This window comes from Diabrotica virgifera, chromosome 8 (assembly GCF_917563875.1).
Source record: "Diabrotica virgifera virgifera chromosome 8, PGI_DIABVI_V3a".
NCBI lineage: Eukaryota > Metazoa > Arthropoda > Insecta > Coleoptera > Chrysomelidae > Diabrotica > Diabrotica virgifera.
The window spans coordinates 92,597,728-92,619,328 of NC_065450.1; the positions used below are offsets into that span (position 1 = coordinate 92,597,728).

At 33.6% G+C, this 21,601-nt stretch overlaps 1 protein-coding gene across 7 annotated transcripts in view; it reads right to left on the reverse strand.

The window, feature by feature from the left end:
• LOC126890038 (uncharacterized) overlaps positions 1-21,601 on the reverse strand; it is a 619,722-nt gene that overhangs the window by 380,837 nt on the left and 217,284 nt on the right. The gene's annotated exons all lie outside the window — the stretch shown is intronic.

Here is a 21,601-nt window from a genome sequence, read left to right on the forward strand (position 1 = left end):
AATTTTATTTTATTAACTAAATACAAAAAATTAAGTCTACATATTTAAGGTTTATAATGTATTTTTATAGAACAGAAAGAGGTCCGTGATCTTCGATGGCACGTAAATTTGGTCTTGCATGTGCAATAAGTCTTTGGACTGTTTCTAAATCGATCTCACGAAATTTTTGCAAAATTCTTTGCCTTAGCTGATCTTCATTTTGGACTTTTCAGCCATTATTATATACCATTCGACTCAAAACAGCCCAAAACTCTTCTACAGGCCTCGCCTGAGGCACATTTGAAGGGTTGTCGCGCTTGGGAACAAAATTTATATTTTGAGCAGTTAACCAATCTGTAGTTCTCCTGGCGTAATGGCATGACGCTAAGTCGGGCCAAAATATAATTTCATCATTGGAGTGATGAGTATTTATAAATTGAACAAGCTTTGTAAGACACCTGTCAATGTAAATGTCCGCATTAAGAGCTTCACCGCGAACACGCCCAACAAACGGCTGTGAAACACCAGCTTCTGAGATGGCACACCATATCAAAATTTTATCGGCAAATTTCACTTTTCCCTTAAACCTAACTTCGTCCGCTGCATCTTGTACATTGCGTGTATAAAATCCGTCGTTGCCCTTCATTTCGGAATTGGATAAAGTAAAATACTTTTCATCATCCATAATAAGAATTTTACCAGGAAAATGGATGCGTCTCAATGCACGGCAACATCTAGGAATTTTTTCTAACTGGGTTGGTGTGTACTTAGGAGCTTTTTTCTTTTATATCGTTTTAAATTATTTCTAGAAATTGTTCTACTTACAGTCATTCGTGAAACATTATATCTTCGGCCAACATTTCGCAAAGATTTTCCTAATTGGTTCTCCATACTCTGAATTAATCTCTGTTCTCGAGCAGGAGTTAAAACTCTTGGTCTTCCACTTTTGGGCAAATTAAGGCATGGTATACCATTTTCGCACTCTTTAATTATCTGGTAAATCGTTGACACAGAAATATTTTGAGCACTAAAAATTCTTACAATATTGCGTTTTGGTACAGTCCAACTAAACGATAAATACTTTGACGAATATTAAGTTTGTACGACATCTTAACGAACCGTATTTGTTAAAACTGACATTGTTTATATTGTTTAAGTTGTTTACTAATTTTGGTTTCCAATGGCAACTTGATCCAACGCTTCCTACCAATAATAATTTTAAATCTAAAATTTTCCGAAAACTTTAGTGACGTACGCTATGGACAGATTTAAGAGCAATGAGGCTGTCCACTGACTCAAGTATCATGAACGATCGTTCGAGATGGAAGCTAGTGGTGCAGTCAGCTAAGATCCATCCCGCGCTGTAGTGATACGAGAAGAAGAAGAAGAAGAATGTCCAAAGTTCTCAGTCGACTCCGTAGGTGAGATTTCTATGAATGAAAATATGTACTGTTTTGTTACGTTGATCTACTTGTGTTAAAAGTAGTACAGTATTTCTCATGATCATTTTTCAGTGCGTAACAAATGATAGGAAAAAGGGTAAGTCCGTGATAATACACATTTATGACATTTATTCTAACATGACATTTTAGTTAAATCTGACAGTTGTCATATTTTATTTTCAATTTGGAATAAAAACAAATCAAAAGTGTTTCTTGCATTTATAAAATGGTATTTTCTTTGATTTGTATAGTCTTATAAATTATACAGATTATATTTATAATATTATTATCTAGTTAAAAAAATTATTTTTTTATTATGGCGCCATCTATCGACAACTAGAATAACTAGAATAAATGTTATAAAAATGTCACCGACGAAATGTAATCACCGACGTGCCTTTTTTTCTGTCACATACAATTTAATGCGTTAGAAAGAAATCGAAAAACTGTGACGCACTGAAAGATGATCATGAGAAATACTGTAAGTACCCTATACTAGAATCACAATAAAGATGCAGTAGAAATAAACAAACTAAGATGCGTTGAATGTTACGGTAAACGTAGATATTGCCGGTAATTGTATACAATTACCAGGGTCGACGGTAAATGTAGGAAATATTCTTTAAAAACCCTTTATTTCCTACTTTTACCGGTAATTGTATACATTTCTCAGAGGATCTTGGTAAAAGTAAGAAATTCAAATTATAATGATCAACACGCAAGCGGAATGCCACAATACATAACTGTAGAAATTATAACGATCTATTTGGATATGTGTGAAACTTGCCAGAAAAAATCTTAAGTTGCCAAAAAAGGTTTAATAGTTAAACCTATACTGTTAAAAAGAAATAAATAATAGATGTCAAAGAGATATGAAAGACCAAGCATATAATTAATTAAAGTTCATTTTGGTGTGCCAAGACCACTTAACAAATTTTTTACAATTAAGACCGTTGAAAGCACTCTGTTCCATGTGGAAACATTTGAAGATAGTGCACGGTAATCCAAGACACAGTCAGTTAAAAGGATCTAGTTTTCGTGCGAATAAAGACATTGAAAATATAGTAAGTTCCTGGTTGAAAAGCAACCAAACAAACAGGTGTCAAAGGGTCTTCGATCTGTACAATTCTTTGATGCCTTCTGGCATCAAGTGCAGTCTGTATGAAGATATGTTTGGGGTTCCTGCCAAAATTGGTTTCAAAGCTTCATCACTACCAGAAGATGCTCTAGAAAATATTTCGACTGAAGAAGATTTTAAAGTAGAAAACCAAGTAGAAATAACCCAGTCAGGTCCTGATTATGAAGAAGTGGATAAACCAAACGAGCTTCTAGTAGTACAAGACCAGAACCATAAAACCCCGAGAAACCATCAGGCAATGAATCTAATGTGATTCTAGAAAAACTATTTTCTAATCAAATTTAAGAGAGGCGAGATTCTGTTGCAATTAAACGGACATTTGGAAAAGAAGGTCTTGAAAAGCAAGCAAAGAAAATGCTTAAAACATCAAACTTGAAATGTCCCCATGGTAACGGCGATGATACGTTAAAATTAAGAGTGCCAGAGGTTGGCAGGGCACGAAGTGATTCTAGAAATGTGTGGCTGTTTTTATATGTGTTTAAAATTAATTATACGAATTTGGTACTAAAGAAGGGCGACTGCCACAGTTGTATAGCAGAAATCAATTTACCATCTGCAAAGAATCATTCATTTCTCTAGACATGGTTCCAAAACTAAACATTTCGTTGCGCTAGTATGTTAGAAAAACGTCTTTGTCGGGTGGGCAAGGCTATCGGCAATGTGCTTGCAAAACTAAATTTAAAACAAATAAATGTAAATGTAAAAAAATAAAAAGTTGTGTCATTCCAAGTTGCCACACAACAAGTAGTAAGTTAGTAAAGTAGTATGTAGTATTAATTCAGGTAAAAAAGCTCAATTCAGTTTAAACGAAATGTCTCTTGTTTTTAATTCAGTTCAATAAAAATCACACTTCTTCAATGACTGTTGGAATTTATTGTTTTTATTTCATCATTTTACTTACTTTTACAGCTGGTCCTTGGTAATTGTATACAATTACCGGTAAAAGTAGATAATTGAATATAATTTCCTACATTTACCGTCGGCTCTGGTAATTGTATACAATTACCGGTAATTGCATACATTTACCAATTATCCACTTTTACCGTAACATATATACATTATAAATCCCAAATTATGGTTTACAAAGTATATACATTATAAATCATGATACGGGGATGCCCCTCGTAACATTCAACGTATCTTGGTTTGTTTATTTCTAGTGCATCTTTATTGTGATTTTAGTAAAGTAGAATCATCATTCGGGAATGCTCCTCGTAACTAGGGATGGCGGTTTTTGACAAAATACCGGTTTTAGGTTATACCGGTTTTTTGTTCTTGCGGTTTAATCTGGCGGTTATAACCGGCCAAAAAAACCGGTTTTTCCAAAAACCGGTTTTTGGTTTTTTTAATCTAATAGGTTACAATGTTACATTTTCAATGCACATTATGTTTAATTTAACATTTAAAAATATAATCCCCTAAAATACCCACCAATTATCCTCTCCTCCCAAACCCAAAAAATTCCCCAACCATTTTAACTTATAAAAATTTTTCCAGAATCTTTCAAATGGGATTTAAAAAAGATTATTTCAACATAAATATTTTACTTAAAATTAAATTGGATAATGCAATTTATCTTTTATTTTTACTACCATCAAAAAAATCTATCATGTATTAATTAACACGTTTGTATATTTGTATAATAGGTACATTTTAACTCATTTAATACTTCCCGTATGGGTGTATCGTTTTGAAAACGTAGGGAAATCCTTGGAGATTCGTATTCGTAATCGTTAATTCGATATTCATAGTCAGAACATTATTTTTGGTACCTAACCAGAAAAAGTCATTCACCCACTTTCAATGTCAAGAGTCAAGTGTAAAAAATAAATGATGTTTGCGTCTACTTCAACCAGACCACTTCTTATTAAATATTATGATTACAAATACCTATTCAACGAAATATTATAATAAAATTTAATTATTGTTTCTGGCTGATGTAAGTTTGCACTTTTAGTTTGCTTCTGTATTTATAAAATTAAATTTGAATTATGGTTTTGTTTTGAATAAAAACTTGAGAATAATAATTATGATTGGGATCCAAAATAATACCTAACCTAATCCTAATCACCTTAAAAACCTAATAACCTGTTTTTACTTTAAAAAGAAAAAACCGGTTATAGCCGGGACAAAAAAACCACCGGCAAAACCGGTTATTGAGAAGTAAAAAAAAACGGTTTTAGGTTTAAACCGGTAGGTTTTTCCCATCCCTACTTGTAACAGTCAACGTGTCTTGGTTTGTTAATTTCTAGTGCATCTTTATTGTGATTTTAGTACAGTACCGACTTATTAATTTTTAACGAAGGCGAGGTCTTCCCTTTTTCATTTTATAATGAGGTTGTTATGTTAGGATCTGCTTTAGAAATCGATCTTCGGGCATTCTTTGGCCATGCCCATACTATCTTAGTTGTTGGATACCAATATCTTCTACTATTGTATGATTTACTTTAATGATTTTTCTTATTCTACTGTTAAAAACTCTCGATCGATTTCCCTTGTCGAACGTCTCCAGAAATCCATTTCCGTTGGCTCCAGTTTTATCTTATATCTGCTATATTTCATTACTATCAAGCTGTATGCTCGCCCCCGTTACGTAAATTATTCTGATTTTTGTTGCACGAACTTACTCAAAAAGAGGTCCTTATAACATATCCACAGGGTGCCAGGCGGTACCGCGGTCAAAAAATTGTTTAAACAATTTTTTTAAACAAATTCAAAAAATCAATTTTTTCTTTGGGTCATTCTGGGCAAAAAAGGTCTCTTATGATTTTTCTCTAAAATTGATTGTTGTCGAGTTATACCTACGCGATTTGAAATTTGAAAAACGCGAAAATGGCCATTTTCAAGTATTAATAACTGTGTTAAAAATTATTATTATGAAAGTCAGAACAAAGTTTAAAGTCCCCCTACCAGATCCTGAAAAAAATGTTTGTCATTATTTTATTGCAAAGCTGTTGTAATAATTAAAAATTGTTAATAATAATTAAAAATATCAGCTTTGGAATAAAATAATGACAAACATTTTTTCAGGCTCTTGTAGGGCGGGATTTAAACTTTTGTCAGCTTTTATTTGGTCACTTTCTGACTTTCATAATAATACTTTTTAAGCGAGTTATTACTTGACAATTTACCCAATTACAATTTATTCTATTATTACACAACATACCAAAACATTTCTCATTATCATTATTTTAAATGCAAAAATCATCTTATTTTCAATTCATTAAAGCAACACGACACTAAAAGGTATTATTGTTTGTTGTATCTCTATATTATAACTTTCTAGTTCGTTATCTCGTATAAGATTGATACAACTAATGATTTAAATAGGTACAATAATAAAATCAGTGTCTAGTTATTACATAAATCAGTCGGAACACACCACGGGTGTCTTTTATATAAAACTGAGTGTTGTTGGGTTCATTAAGCCTAATAAATACCTAGTTACTGTATTAAACAGCCAGTACCAGATGGCATTTAGAGGTGCATGAGAATTAATACTCTAATCTTAATGGGATGTTGGCGATATTTGAAGAAGTATAAATAAATATTATTGCAATGAAGGTCAGCTGTAGATAGAAGATAGCTAGAAGATTCTAGGAAACGATTTTGATTAAGCTTTGTAAAAACAACTGACGGAGGGTTACATTTTTTTTATATGTTATATAAGATATAGAGCTATAAATATCCAAAAATACAAAACAAATAACGGACTATAACGGAATATAAAAAAACGGACAAATAATCCCGACAAAAAATCTCCACAAATTATACCTGGACAAAAAATCCCCACAAATAATCCCCGGACAAAAAATCCCCACAAATTATCCTTGGACAAAAAATCCCCACAAATTATCCCTGGACAAAAAACCCCCACAAATAATCCCCGGACAAAAAATCCCGGACAAATAATTCCCACACATTTTTATGGACAAAATATCCCCACAAAAAAAATCCGGACAAAAAATCCCCATAAATATTTGTTGCCGAATAATTCTCTAAATGTTTTCCAATCGCCATGAAACCGGTTTTCGTCACGAAAATAATGATTAAGCATGAATTGTAATTTCGATTACCAAATTTCGAATTCCAATTCCATGTCGAAAACTTCAAATTTTACATGAGAAAAATGTGTGATTTTTTTCAAAAATCGTGGAAGATATGGAGAATGAGCTAAGGCTGTGGGAATCATGCTGTAATTATTCGCTTAAATCTTTTGCTCACTCTGTTTTGAATAACTATCTTCAAAACATTTCCTATTCGTGATGATAACCTAACCTAACCTGAAAACGATAATCTTGATTGCGATGAAAAAAAACTTTTTGTTCGTTTTGTCAATTTAACGACAAAAATATTTAGTCATCATCACCATCAATGGCGTTATAACTCTTCGAGAGTCTTTGCCGCGTTTACTATTGCTTTCCGTGTTTGTAGGTCCTGTGCCACTATTTCCCAGTGTCTCACTCCCATTTTCTTTAGATCTTCTCTGACTGCATCTTTCCACCTTTTGCTAGACCATCCTGCATACCTTCTCCCATCTGGCCTCTCCCTGAGCAGCTATGTATGTCCGGTTTGATTTTTGGATTTTTATACATGAATAATTACAACATCATTCCCACAACCTTAGCTCATTCCCCATATCTTCCACGATTTTTGAAAAAAGTCACACTCTTTTGTCATGTAAAATTTTAAGTTTTCGGCATGGAATTGGAATTCGAAATTTGGTAATCGAAATTACAATTCATGCTTAATCTTAATTGCTGATCAGTATTTTCGTGTCGAAAATCGGTTTCATGGTGATTGCTATAACTCATTCTATTTTGTAAATTACTCCGCGATTTAAAAACATATTCCGGTGTGCATCACTTTCGAGATATTTTTGTTTAACAATAATAAATATTAAAATTCATGGTGACGTTTCAATTATTGCGTTAATCATCGTCAGAATAATAAGTTTCTTGAGCGGATGCTTTAAAATAATTTTAAAGGAACAAACAATAATTAATGAAAACGTAAAAATGACATTGACAATCATTGGGTTAAGTCAATAATTTCAAACACGCCATGTCTTGTTGCGTGTTTAAGGGTGGCTTCAAAAGAAATATGGATAATGCCTCCTTGATGCTGAGTTCCGTTGGAGAACTTGCATGACCAATGATTGAGAAGTCCTTACGACTAATAGGGTGGTCAGAATCAGTCATTTGTTGGAATACCGCTGAATCTGGAATTGTTCTTGATCGTCTTCCTAAGTGAGGAGTGACACCTAAGTGTTCGCAATAATAAATATGTTGATTTTCAGCTTTTTTTTGCAAAAAAATCGTTGTTTTGACTTTTGATTCTGAGTGATATCAAAAAGTAAAAGTCTATAAAACTAATAAAACTCGACAGCGTTACCTCGAGAAACTCATAAGATGAAAAAATATTTTTGAAATTTTTGTTTACCATGATCCAATGATCTACTATGATTAGTGTGACCAACTCCAATTCAGTCGAATTCGGGACAAGGCTGAAAAAATATATCTGAAATCCGGGACTTTTCAATGAAAATCGGGCCATTTTTTTTAATATGTAACTTTAATTTCTTTTTATTAATTATTTAACATTTTTATGTTTACACTGATATTTTTGATGGGATTAAGACCCAATTTGTTGTAATGATAATTACATTTTTGTTAGTTTTTGACGTAGGATAACAGTGTATTAACACCGAGTATTACCCCCACCAATTCAATTTAATGTGAATTGTTAGAAGAATAATGTATTAAAAATATTTCAAAATAAGAATTTTATTACCAAAACGTATTACTACCAAAACGTTGAAAATTCGGATGACCCGGAAGCCTTGTCCGGGACGCCGGGACAGGACTTTGTAATTCGGGCCATGTCCCGGATTTTTCGGACTAGTTGGTCACACTAACTATGATCAATGATCCTAGTATTGACCAGATATTCACAATAAAACAGATAATGGAAAAATGCTGGGAATTTGATCGTGAGCTTCATCAGATGTTCATAGATTTTAAAAAAGCATTTGATAGAGTATGCAGGGATAGACTGTGGACAGCGATGCAGAAACTTAGCTTTCCAAAAAAACTAGTCAGGTTGATACGGATGTGTATGGAACAGTTACGATGTAAGGTGAGAGTTGGACAACAATACTCGGAGACATTTGAAATAAACAATGGACTAAAACAGGGAGATGCACTTTCACCACAACTCTTCAATTTAGCTCTGGAGCACATAATCACAAGTGCAAGAATCGAAAAACCCAATACAGTATTTCATCGAGAAGGACCCAACTTACTACTGGCATTTGCAGACGATATCGATCTAATAGTTAACACACGATTAAGGATGAAGGAGACTTTCGTGAGGTTCGAGAAGGAAGCAGAGAAGATGGGGCTCCAAATCAACGAAATTAAGACGAAATATATGTTATACAAGAGAAAAAAATTTTCTTTCCTTGTGGATTTTGAAATATGTATATGTTTATGAGCCGGAATAACCAAAGCAGAGACAGAATTGGTCAGAACATCACCATCGATGACTTTAACTTTGAGCGCGTTAGAGAATTCAAGTATCTTGGAACAACAATAACTGAAGACAATAACGGATCACAAGAAATAAACAACAGGATGCAGGCCGGCAACATATGTCTTTTTGCCCTCCAAAACCTTATAAAATCAAAACAATTAACAAGACGTACGAATATACAAGTCTATAAAACAATCATACGACCCGTTGTGATGTATGGAAGCGAAACGTGGACGATAACAAAGGCAAACGAAGAGAGACTACTTGTTTGGGAAAGAAGAATCCTAAGGAAGATCTTCGGTCCTGTGCCAAATGAAGCATCAGGACAATATAGGATAAGAACTAACAGAGCTCGAAGAACTTTACCCAGATACCAACATCATAAAATAAATAAAGTCCAGAAGCCTCCAATGGGCGGGACACCTCAGAAGACATTCTGACCAAAGAACAGTAAGACTGGTGTGGGAGGAAGTCCCAACTGGAAGGAGACCACGCGGACGCCCTCGACTCCGGTGGCGAGATAATATAGCAGGAGACCTAAGCGCGATGGGCGTGGAGAATTGGATGGAGGTTGCTCAAGACAGAAAACAGTGGAGGCATATTGTCCAGTCGGCTAAAACCCACGAAGGGTTGTAACGCCACGAAGTAAGTAATTAAGTAAGTAAGTATGATCCAATGATGAGTTCTGATGTTCACCGCCAAATTCATTGTTTTTTTGAGGTGTCTTTACAAATTTGCCACCGTGCGTTTACTCATTTTTCAATGCTTACGGATTGTACGCCCCCCCCTTACGGATAGCTACAAGATTTTGATAGGCAACCCATGCAAGTAATATTTGTCTATATATGAAATTTAATAACAAAAAAGTTTCATCCTGAAAGGCGATGGGTGAAGTTCGACCTAGATTCGGATCCCTTACTAACAGGACAATTTCAAATTTCTAACATTTATTTTTTCAATTATTTCTAAACTACTCTTTAAATTATAACGAGTTGTGAATTCTTAATTAGTTCTCTAACGGAGTTTCGTGACCGTCGTATTTGATTATAATCTTTAACTGTATAATCAAATATAATCAAAGAAAATGAGATTCAATGTTACACCAGTAATCCGGTAATGGCAATTCAGCTCTTGTCCCAACAAAACTACAGAACAGACGTAAAAAGTGACTTGCACACAAATAAATTCAAAGAGCTTCCTGCAATTATTGTTATAACTTTTCATGTGTTGTATGTAGGTATGTAGGTAAAGGAAAGGAGTATTTTTGACAAATTACTACTATTACTTGTGGCTTCATATCAGTCAAAGTATATGCATATTCAATGAACCATCACGATTTGTAGTTACTTGTCGGATAGAAGAATCACTGTAAATCGTACCGTTTTAAATACATATTTTATTGTTTGTACATTTATGTATATGTTACAGTTCAAGTTGATTCTCAGTTAGAGTCGACTCCAACTAGTTGGAGTCAACTCCAACTGAAACGAGCAGTAAAAGTTGATTTTAAAAATTTAAATCAACGTGTACTAGTTGGAGTTGACTCTTCCTGGATCGATTCAGTAAATGTTGATTATACGAGAATCTCAAGTGCATTTTTGATGAGTGTGCGTTTCTTTGTCTTGACCGTTTTAACTACTTATTAGTAGAGTCTGTAAGGTCGTCCCCGTTAGGTTAATTATTCTGATTCGATTTTTTGCACAAACTTACTCAAAGAAGTACATCCGTATAACAATCCTTATAACAAATACACAGGGTGTCACGCGGTACCGCGGTCGAAAAATTGTTTAACCAATTTTTGTTAACCAAATTCACAAAAATAATTTTTATCTACTCCATCTCATATTATGTAATGTAAAGGTTTTATTGTGTGAAAATTGTAAATATAGATAGCAGTACATGAAGGGTTTAAAGTGTGTCTGAAGTAACAACGTATTTTAAATCGGTTTTACTTTTTCGCACTGTTTTTAGCACACTTTCAGATAATTAAACATCCTTAACTTTCGCCTTCGGGAGGAAATCAGTCACTCCCTTGCAACGGCAACTGAAATGCTCACAAAACAGCGACCACGGAAGCAAAGATGGATGACAGAGGAAATATTGGATTTAATGGACGTCAACTAAAAAACAACAAATCTGTAGGAAATGATGAAATACCAGCTGAGCTATTGAAGTTAATCAACGAGGAAAACTTAGACCTTCTTCTTGGACTATTTAATAATGTTTACAATACAGGGACTATCCCTAAAATATTGCTTGAATCAGTCTTCATACCACTGCCTAAAAAGAAGAATGCCAAATTATGCCAGGACTTCCGCCTTATAACTCTATTAAATAACATTCTGAAGCTTTTCTTGCGTATCATACATAACAGAATATATTATAAAAAATGTGATGGGGTCACCGGTCAAGAACAATTTGGCTTCAGGAAAGGTATGGGGACACGAGAAGCAATATTCTGTGTTCAAACTCTGGCACAAAGATACAAAGATCGGCAAGCAGACCTTTTTATCTGTTTCATAGATTTTGAGAAAGCGTTCGATAGAGTGAAGCACAAGACCTTGATCGAAAGATTGAACGACATCGCGGTCGACAAAAGAGATTCTAAAATTATAGAGGCTATTTATTGGAATCAGACAGCAATCATAAAGACCAATGGTAATACGTCAAGGCCAATTGAAATACAACGAGGTGTTAGACAGGGTTGTGTGCTATCACCCATACTTTTAACGTCTACTCTGAGGTAATATTTGCGAACTCTTTATCGCACTCTTCAAAAGGAATCAGGATAAACGGGCAGAGAGTAAATAACATCCGGTATGCAGATGACACAGTATTAATGACTGATTCGGACCATAGTCTGCAGATACTGTTGGATAGGGTTACTGAGAGTTGTGAAAAAATGGGGATGAAGATCAATACTGCGAAAACCAAAGTTATAAGAATATCAAGGAACAAAAATTTACCTCTTCCAATAAATATGTGAAACACCAACAGCTTGAATACGTAAGCCAGTACAAATATCTTGGTTGCTGGTTAAACAATCAACTTGATTATAAACAAGAAGTCAAGAGCGAGAATAGAGGTAGCCCGACAGGGGTTTATCAAAATGAAAAGCTTATTTTGTAACAGTAGCATTAATATCAGCCTTAGATGTCGTTTTCTGCATTGCTATGTGTTCAATACTTTTGTATGGAACGGAGGCCTGGACACAACACAACACTGATGAACAAGTTGGACGCCTTTGAACTCTAGCTTTATAGAAGAGACTTGAAAATACCTTGGACAACCCACACCACCAACGAATATGTTCTGAGGAGAATAGGTACAGATAGGGAACTGCTAAAAATCATTAAAGTCAGAAAAGTTAGCTACCTGGGACACATAATGAGAAACAAAAAGTACCGCCTCACGCAACTGATCATCCAGGGTAGGATTGAAGGAAAACGGGGTCCCGGTAGGCGCCAGATTTCATGGCTTACAAATATCGGAGACTAGACCGGCCTTGATTCAACATCTTTGTTTAGAGCCGCATTGGACAGAGACAGATTTGCCAGTGTAGTCGCTAACCTCCACTAAAGAAGAAAGCACCACAAGAAGAAGAACTTTCGCCTTGTCATGGTGATGACATGTGAGCAATAAATTACAAAAAAAGTTTTGACAGTTTTGTGGTTTGACAGAAGTTTGAATTTTTAAATGCCAAAATGGTGCAATGGTGCATCTCACTCGCACTCACATTGATAGCTGCGTCAATACGCTCCTAGCACTCATTGTTAATAATTAAAAATATCCGCTTAGTAATAAAATAATAACAAAAATTTCTTCAGTATCTTGTAGGGGGGTCGTTAAAATTCGTATGACAGTAATGACAGTAATGACAGATGACTTTTGCATATTGTACACCTACCTAATTACTAAATCTGTAAAGTTTTGATTTATTTTGTATGAATGTAATTGCGAAACACTACAGAATTTTTCTTTTTGACATAAATTTTACTAATAATAAGATAAATTTTATACAATATTTTTAATAATTAAAGTAAATAAATTTTAATTTCACTCAAATAAATAATCGATTGCTGCCATTGACCACTTACATTCAATCTCGGTTAATTTGATTAATAATCGCGGTAGGTAAAGTAACATTCTTCTTTCAATACAACAAAGTGTTACTTTACTGCCGAAAATGAGGGCAAATGAGTACAATAATGGATGATTTTAGTGACGTTTGGCGATAAACAATCATTTTAAACAAATTCGCTAAAATAATTTTTTCACTTCGTACAATTTTTTTTTTTAGATCCTTTGGGCCTTTTTTCTCTACAATTGACTGTTGTCGAGTTATTAGCGACTTAAATTTTGAAAAACGCCAAAATAACCATTTTTAAGGTTTAATAACTCGGTTAAAGATAATTATTGTGAAAGTCGAGCGAGCGGCCGTGGAGTAACGGCATAATTGCTGGCCTCATACGCCAGTGTACGTGGGTTCGAGCCCTGCCAAAGACAAACCATTTTCATTTCCAATAATGACACGAGCCGTCTCACCGTGCCTCGGAGAGCACGTTAAGCCGTCGGTCCCCCTGGGCTAGTGTACATCGACACTAGTTACTTGAAACAGGGTTAAAGATGTAATTGGCGCCGGAACTATCCGAAAGGCAAAAATGCCATACGATATTATATATATTATGAAAGTCAGAAACTAAAAAAATCAAAGATTAAAGCTATCTCTATAAGATCCTGAAGAATTTTTTGTCATTATTTCATTAATAAGATATTATTTTTAATTATCAACAATGAGCGCTAAGCGTGTATTGAGGCGGCCGTCAATGTGAGTGCGAGTGAGATTCACCATTGGACGGCCGGAATGGTGCATCTCTTTAGCACTCACCATTGACGGCCGCCTAATACGCACTTAGCGCTCATTGTTAATAATTAAAGATAAAGCTTAGTAATAAAATAGTGACAAAAATTTCTGCTGGATCTTGTAGAGGGGGCTATAAACTTTGGTTTGGTCACTTTCTGACTTTCATAATAATGGATTTTAACCAAGTTATTAAGCCTTGAAAATGGCTATTTTTGCATTTTTCAAATTTTAAATCGCGTATAACTCGACAACAATCAATTTTAGAGAAAAATCACAAAATACATTTTTTTGCTCAGAATAACCCAAATGATCTAAAAAAATATTGTTCGAAGTGAAAAAATTATTTTTGTGAATTTGTCTAAAAAAATTGTTTAAACAATTTATCGATCAAGGTACTGCCTGGCACCCAGTAGATTTATTATAAGGACCTCTTTTTGAGTAAGTTTGTGCAAAAAATTCGAATCGGAGTAATTTACCTAACGGGGGCGACGATACAGCCTAGACTAATTTGAACATTTTCAGTAACATTTAATTTCTAGAATCGGCTGTTTGTATGAATCAGAATCAACTTTTACTAAATGGCATTGGGAAGAGTACACTTTTCCTAGTTGGAGTCTACTTTTACTAGTAAATGTTGAATATAAATCTTCATTTTATGTTTATAATCAACTTTTACTGAAACCAGCCGTTAGAGTTGACTCCAACTAGTTGGAGTCAACTCCAACTGGATAATCAACTTGAACTGTAACATATACATTAATTTCAAAATTAACCTCTTTTCAGCACTGTAGTTTCATTATAATAATATCCAAACCGAGAATTACCTAAAAAACTTTACATTGAAGTAAAAACTTCTAATTGGTGTATTTGTTTACTAACCAACATTGAAATTTTAAAAATTGTACAGTTAGAATCCATCTTGGGACTTTGCTTTTAGTTGATTGTGTCATTTTTGTGAATAAAAATGAGAGGAAAGTTAAAAAAGAACGTAGCACTTGGAGAGTGCCGAGTGCCGACAGAAGTGAATACTTCTTATACAGCGTTATTAGATACTATAATATGTAGATTAATTAAATATTTTATTCGATTCGATTCTATTCGATTCGATGCGATCTTAATCGATTCGATAGGATTCGATCCTATTCCATTGTTTTATTTACTATTTTTAAATTTTAATTTAATTTAATCTTAGTTAACCAACACCTATAGGGTTGAAACCACCCAGAATTCAGTCAACAATAGAAAATTCTGAATCTACGTTTAGTTTTACCACAAAAAAATGTGTCGCACTATATTTTTCAAAAAAGCTGAACAAATCAACCCCTATAGGGTTAAACCACCCCGAAGCTATTAGTGAAGAATTAAAAATTCGGAAAAATATATTTAGTTTTAGCATGAAAACATGTGCCGCACTATATTTAAAAAAAAAACAGAACAAACCAACCCCTATAGAATTGAAACCACCCCGAACCCAGTCAATAATATTACAATTCGGGATCCGTATTTAGTTTTATCATAAAATTATTTTGAAAAATTGAACATATCAACTCCTATAAGGTTGAAACCACCCCGAGGCCAGCCAATCATATAAAATTTGGAATCGACATTTAGTTTTAGTATAAAAACATGTGTCGCACTATATTTTTTAAGAAAAACTGAAAAACAAATAACCCCAAATGGTTGAAACCATACCGAATCCAACCAAATTCGGAATCTATACTTAGTTTTACCATAACAACATGTGGCGCACCATATTTTTTGAAAAAAATTAACAAATCACCCCTATAGGGTCGAAACCACCCCGAATCCAACCAATTATAGAGAATTTGTAATCTGTATTTAGTTTTACCATAAAAACATGTGTCGCACTTTATTTTAGATTTGATTTTTGCAAAATACCTATCTTATATATGTAAAATCAATAGTTTTCGAGATAAATGAAGTGTCCACCCCTGATCATAGATTATAATATACAGCATCAAACTGCAGGTATGATTTTTTTCAAACTGCAGTTCGTAGACTACTGAATTTATCATCACTCAGATTTAAACAAGACTTATTCTCACTCTGATAATTACATATTTCTCGTTACATTAGTTCTAGGTCACTGTAATATATTGTTATTGCCTTTTGAACGAACACCACTGAGGAAAACAATGTCGGAATACAAATCGTGACTGTACCTGTATCCTGTATTCATTCTAAGCCAAAAGAACATGAATGAGGATGGGAGTTCTGGCTGTCAGGTTTTCAATTATTCCACCTTCGAAGACGAAGCGGCCAGCTCCAAACAATCGACATCCAACCTTTAAGTTCTCTGATGTAGAAATTCTAATTTCGTGAGAAAACAAAGAGAAATTTGTTTAGAATAGATTTGAAAGATATCAGTTAATTAAATGTGCGAACATTGCTTTGAATCGTTGAAATTATCAATAGAAAATCATACCGATAATAAGACAGTTGTTGTAAGATTCGTATTTGAGATGGCGAAGTCTAATGGTCCAGAGAAATAAGGTTTTTGTCGGGACACTTGACCAGCCAGGTTGCAAGTGGGTTTTTTGCCTGATACATTATAAATACAAAAATGCCCGTCACAGTTCGGACGAGAATTTTAGTTATTAACAAATAAAGGTCAAAAATGACAATTTTTTCGTTTAAATCGCTACAGTAAAAATAGGGTAATTAAATTAACTTATTAAGGGGCCGGTTGTTCGAAAGCTAATCAAGAAATTGATTATAATTAAGTCCCCTTAACAACCATCAAATAACAACACCCCTCATTCGTACGTCAATCAGTTGATTGTAATCAATTATGTTAATTATCATTATGATAATTAACAGAATTTATTGATTAATTAATAAATTTTAAATAACATAACAATTATTAACGTAATTGATTAATAAATCTCATAATTGTAATCAATTATGTTTTCAGCAACCCAAGCAAAGTTGACACTGACAGTAATTAAATATTTGATAATGATCAGTTGATTCCATTTTTGATTAGCGTTCGAACAACCGGCCCTTACAGTATTCATCTTTTAGTAGATGAGCAAAGGTTTAAAATGGCAGTTTTTGAATTTTGGTTCGATGATTTGTTGCTTCGGAAACTGCAAAATGAGACTAAAATTTCGAAAATAAAAAATTTGATGCAAAATGATACAGCAATTCTACGGAAACCACATGAAAGAAGAACACTTATGTTTCAACGTATTTAAAAAAATCAATAAAAGGTCAGTTCTACCATTGACTTTTTTTTAAATTTTTTTGGACGAAATTTTCTACTTTAATTTTATATGATGTAGTATTAAAAAATACATACAATCTTTAATTTGGGTCTAGGATGTTTCATCGCCGCCACTTCATCGCGCCGTTTCGATGCCGCCAGTTCATCGCCGGCCAATTCATCGCCGGCCGATTCATCGCCGGCCGGTTCATCGCCAGTCAGTTAATCGCTAACTGATATATTTCCGAATTTCTGACCAATTTTCGACAGTTACATTTATTATTTATTTTTAGTATTAATTAGGAATTCTAGGAAATGCGAGATATGACCATTCCCGTTGCCATACTTACTCTTTTAATAGACTTTTAAACTTTTATAATATAAAATATAATTTAACACTACAAATTTAATACTATTTATTATAAAATTTAGGGGAAGTAGAAATAGAACAGTAAATTAATATAAATAATATTTTTTATCTTTTTATTAAATAAAATTTTGTCATAAGTTTTAAACTGAATTTAACGTCGTGTCGTGTCATCTCCCATAATACAAAATCAACTGACTAACCGGCGATGACACGTACGGCGATGAAACGGATTGGCGATGAACCGGCGGCATCGAAACGGCGGCGATGAACCGGCGGCGATGAAACGTCCCATTCCGCTCTAATTTTCATGTTTCTATCACCAACCCCTATTTTTTAATAGCCATATATATTTACATCTATAAAATTTTTCTGTCATCACGTTGTTAGTTGCCATACTCGTTCGAGACAGCTTGACCGATTTTTATGAAATTATATAATAGTAGGGGAGCGAAGTATGTTACATGTGCAGTCACTCGAGCGCTTTGGTGACCTATTGGGTTGTGAAGAGTAGGTCCTAAAACCAAAAAAATTGAGTAAAGTTTGTCATTTTAGTGGGGACCTTCCATTTTTAATTTAATTTTCCATTTCCAACAATCGATTTTTTTTAGATTATAGCGCCATCTATCCATAATTCGAAAAAATGTTTCGAATAAAAGTTGCTTATTTTTAACGTAAAGAATCCAAATGTGGAATAAACATTTGGGGCTCCTATTTAAGATTTTAAAGTAACCCCCCACCCCACCTCCGTGGGATGTCGTGTTTGGTACCATTCGATAGATTTTTCAAAAATATTGATTAATATACTTTGCAGTTTTTCGATCTAATGTTTATTTTGCGAAATATCGCGGAATTTGTATTTAAAATTTTAAATTTACCCCCACACTCCTCTCCGTGGGAGTTCATGTTTGGTATCATTCGATAGATTTTTGAAAAATATTAAACAAGATTTTTTTTAGTTTTTCGATCTAACGGTCATTTCGCGAATTATTCGCTTTTTTTTGTGAAACTTTTAACTCGCCCATTTCCTTACGCCCAGTTCAAATCGTCAGATTTTTGAAATATACACTGTTTTGCATGTCCTTAAATTACCTTATCTTAATCTGACAAACTCCCCTGTGTTAAGTGCTAATATATGGTAGAGGTACATCTGCAGGGCACCAGGTTTCTCCCCATATGACAATCTGACGCGCCCGAGTAACTGCAAAAATCCCCGCTTGATCTCCTCTACCATAATGCATTATGTATATTCGGTAGGTCTGAGTCGTAATCGTCGTAATATCGGTCGTAATCTATTTTTCATATCCCTGAGTGATAAAGAGGGTTCCCCCTAACATTTTGTAATCTTAAGTGGTGATTTATATACATAATGTACTCTACAAGACTACGAGTATTGTACCCTCGGAGATCCGTGGAAAAAATTTACACCCAAAATAAAAAAATTGTTTGGCAACACTGTGAATGTTGATAGTAACATATCCTTTTTAAGATAAACACAACTGTAATTTAGTCCAAACAAATTAATATATTTTTTTCCAACAAAAATGAGATTTTGCAACCAAATAATGTTTCAAATATGATGTTCAAAATAATTTTTAATTGGGTTCTGCTAATGTGCTTCCTCTTTTTGTCATTAAAGTAAAAAATACTTCAAATTTCACTCATTAAATCATTATTGTCCGGTTATCGTCTTAATTATTTTAACTGTACTAATATCCGTCGAGTAATTCTGAATGATTAATAGGTTGTTAAAACATTTTATCTGTACCGGCTTCTGGAATATCTTAAAAATATCGAATTTCATTGATAAAATGCACACATCCCACCGATCTTCGCTTCGACCATACATACAAATTAAAAAAATAATGATCAAAATCCATCAACAAGCTCAGGAGATATTAATCGCAACAAATGTTTGAAGAATCAATTTTTGTGCAATATATGGACTACTTGACTCAACTTTTGATGCAATATCAAAGTCTTATGTTCATTTTTGCAAAAGTTATAGCAATTTTTTTATTTTCGATGTTTTAGTCGTTTTTTGCAATTTCCGAAGCAACAAATGATCAGACCAAAATTCAAAAACTGCCACTTTAAACCTTTGCTCATCTACTAAAAGATGAAACTCTTAGGGCCGGTACTTTATGTCTCCGTTAACAGCCGGTTAGTTAACCGGGGTTTAATCGGGACAGAAATATATGCATAACATAGACATAAACGCAATTATACTTATTATTATATTCATAAATAATTATAATAATAATTATAATTGCTTTTATTACAACGCAAGAGGCTCTATGAGGTACTTTTCTGTCCCGATTAAACCCCGGTTAGCTAACCGAGGTTTAACCGGGACATAAAGTACCGGCCCTAAATAAGATAATTTAATTAACCTAATTTTACCTGTAGCGATTTAAACGAAAAAATTGCCATTTTTGACCCTTATTTGTTAATAACTAAGGGTGCGTTCACTACGGAGATCATAATATGATGGTATCATATCCTAGAACATGGTATCGTACTCTTCATATTCGTCAATTCTCGCATTTAAAATAATGTATTTATTTTACATAGCGATCGATAATATAGTTTCGTTTGTCAGGTAAAATAAATACATTATTTTTATAAATGCGAGAATTCACGAATATGAAGAGTACGATACCATGTTCTAGGATATGATACCATCATAATCTCCGTAGTGAACGCAGCCTAAAATTCTCGTCCAAACTATGACTGACATTTTTGTATTTATAATGTATTAGGTATATAGTACCCAAAAAACCATTTGCAACCTGGCTGGTCAAGTGTCCCGACAAAAACCTTATTTCTCTGGACTAGAGGCCCATCAGACAGTCTCCTTTTTCGTTTCTAATATTATCATATTATCGTTGCTTTATTCCTGGAACTATATCATTGCCAACACGGGCGTTAAAATCGCCCGTGTGTTAAAATATATTCGTCATTTGTGTTCATAGAAGTTTTCTGTTGTGGTGGCATCTCTGTTGTTTTCAGGTGCATAGATTGCTAATACGAGTATCACATTTTTATCGCTGGAATTATATCATTGCCAACACGAGGGTTAAAATCACCCATACTGATTATTTATTCAGCATTCGTGTTTATAGTAGTTTTCTCTTGTATTGGCATTTCTGTCGTTCTCAGGTGCATGGTGCATATTATATTGCTATCAAATCCAGAGGTTTGATATCCAGTTTGATTTTTTACACTAACTATTTTTTCAGAAATATACTTACATGTACCCTGTTTTTTGGACTCTATAATTGCCTTTTTTTCTGCTAAAAAAATTCCAAAAAGTGTGTTGTTTTTATTGCAATATTTTTGTTGCACGTTATCAAGTGAAATTGACTTATATTTTATGTTTTTGTTTTCTTCTTCTATTTTAGTTTTTTTTGATATTATATTAATTTCAGAGATCTTTATATTTCTGGCAATTCTCACTAAATATGTATAAACAGTTTAATTAGATTTCTTAATATATTCTGAGAATATCGTTGACCTGATTTCAGTTTCTACACGACCATTTTTGTCGATTAATTTGATGAAGACTATTACCGTTAGAATGCCTAGAGCACAGTGTATTAAGACTTCAAACGTTCTATAACCTGTAATTATTCCAAAAATAGTTTTTTACGCTACACTAGATACCGTAATTTTTATGCATTTCTACCACCCACCGTTCGAAAGTCTATGAACCAGATAAACGATATAAAGAATGGGTACTGGACTATATTTAGCAGAAATATACACTGCTTGACGCCAATTAAAAATTTGTCCAATAAATATTTTATTGTGTGAGATCTGAACTGTTAATGGTGACTTGCATATTTTAAAAATATATATAACGAAAGTGAAGACCTAGAACAGATACAAAATGGATATAAGGAGGACAATAACATTGAGATAACAAACGATAAGATAGAAAACATCATAAAGTCTCTTAACAGAAAAAGTCCTGGACCAGACGATATCACAAATGAGATGCTTAACCACGGAGGGAAAAAATTGAAGAATGAATTACTAACCTTATTTA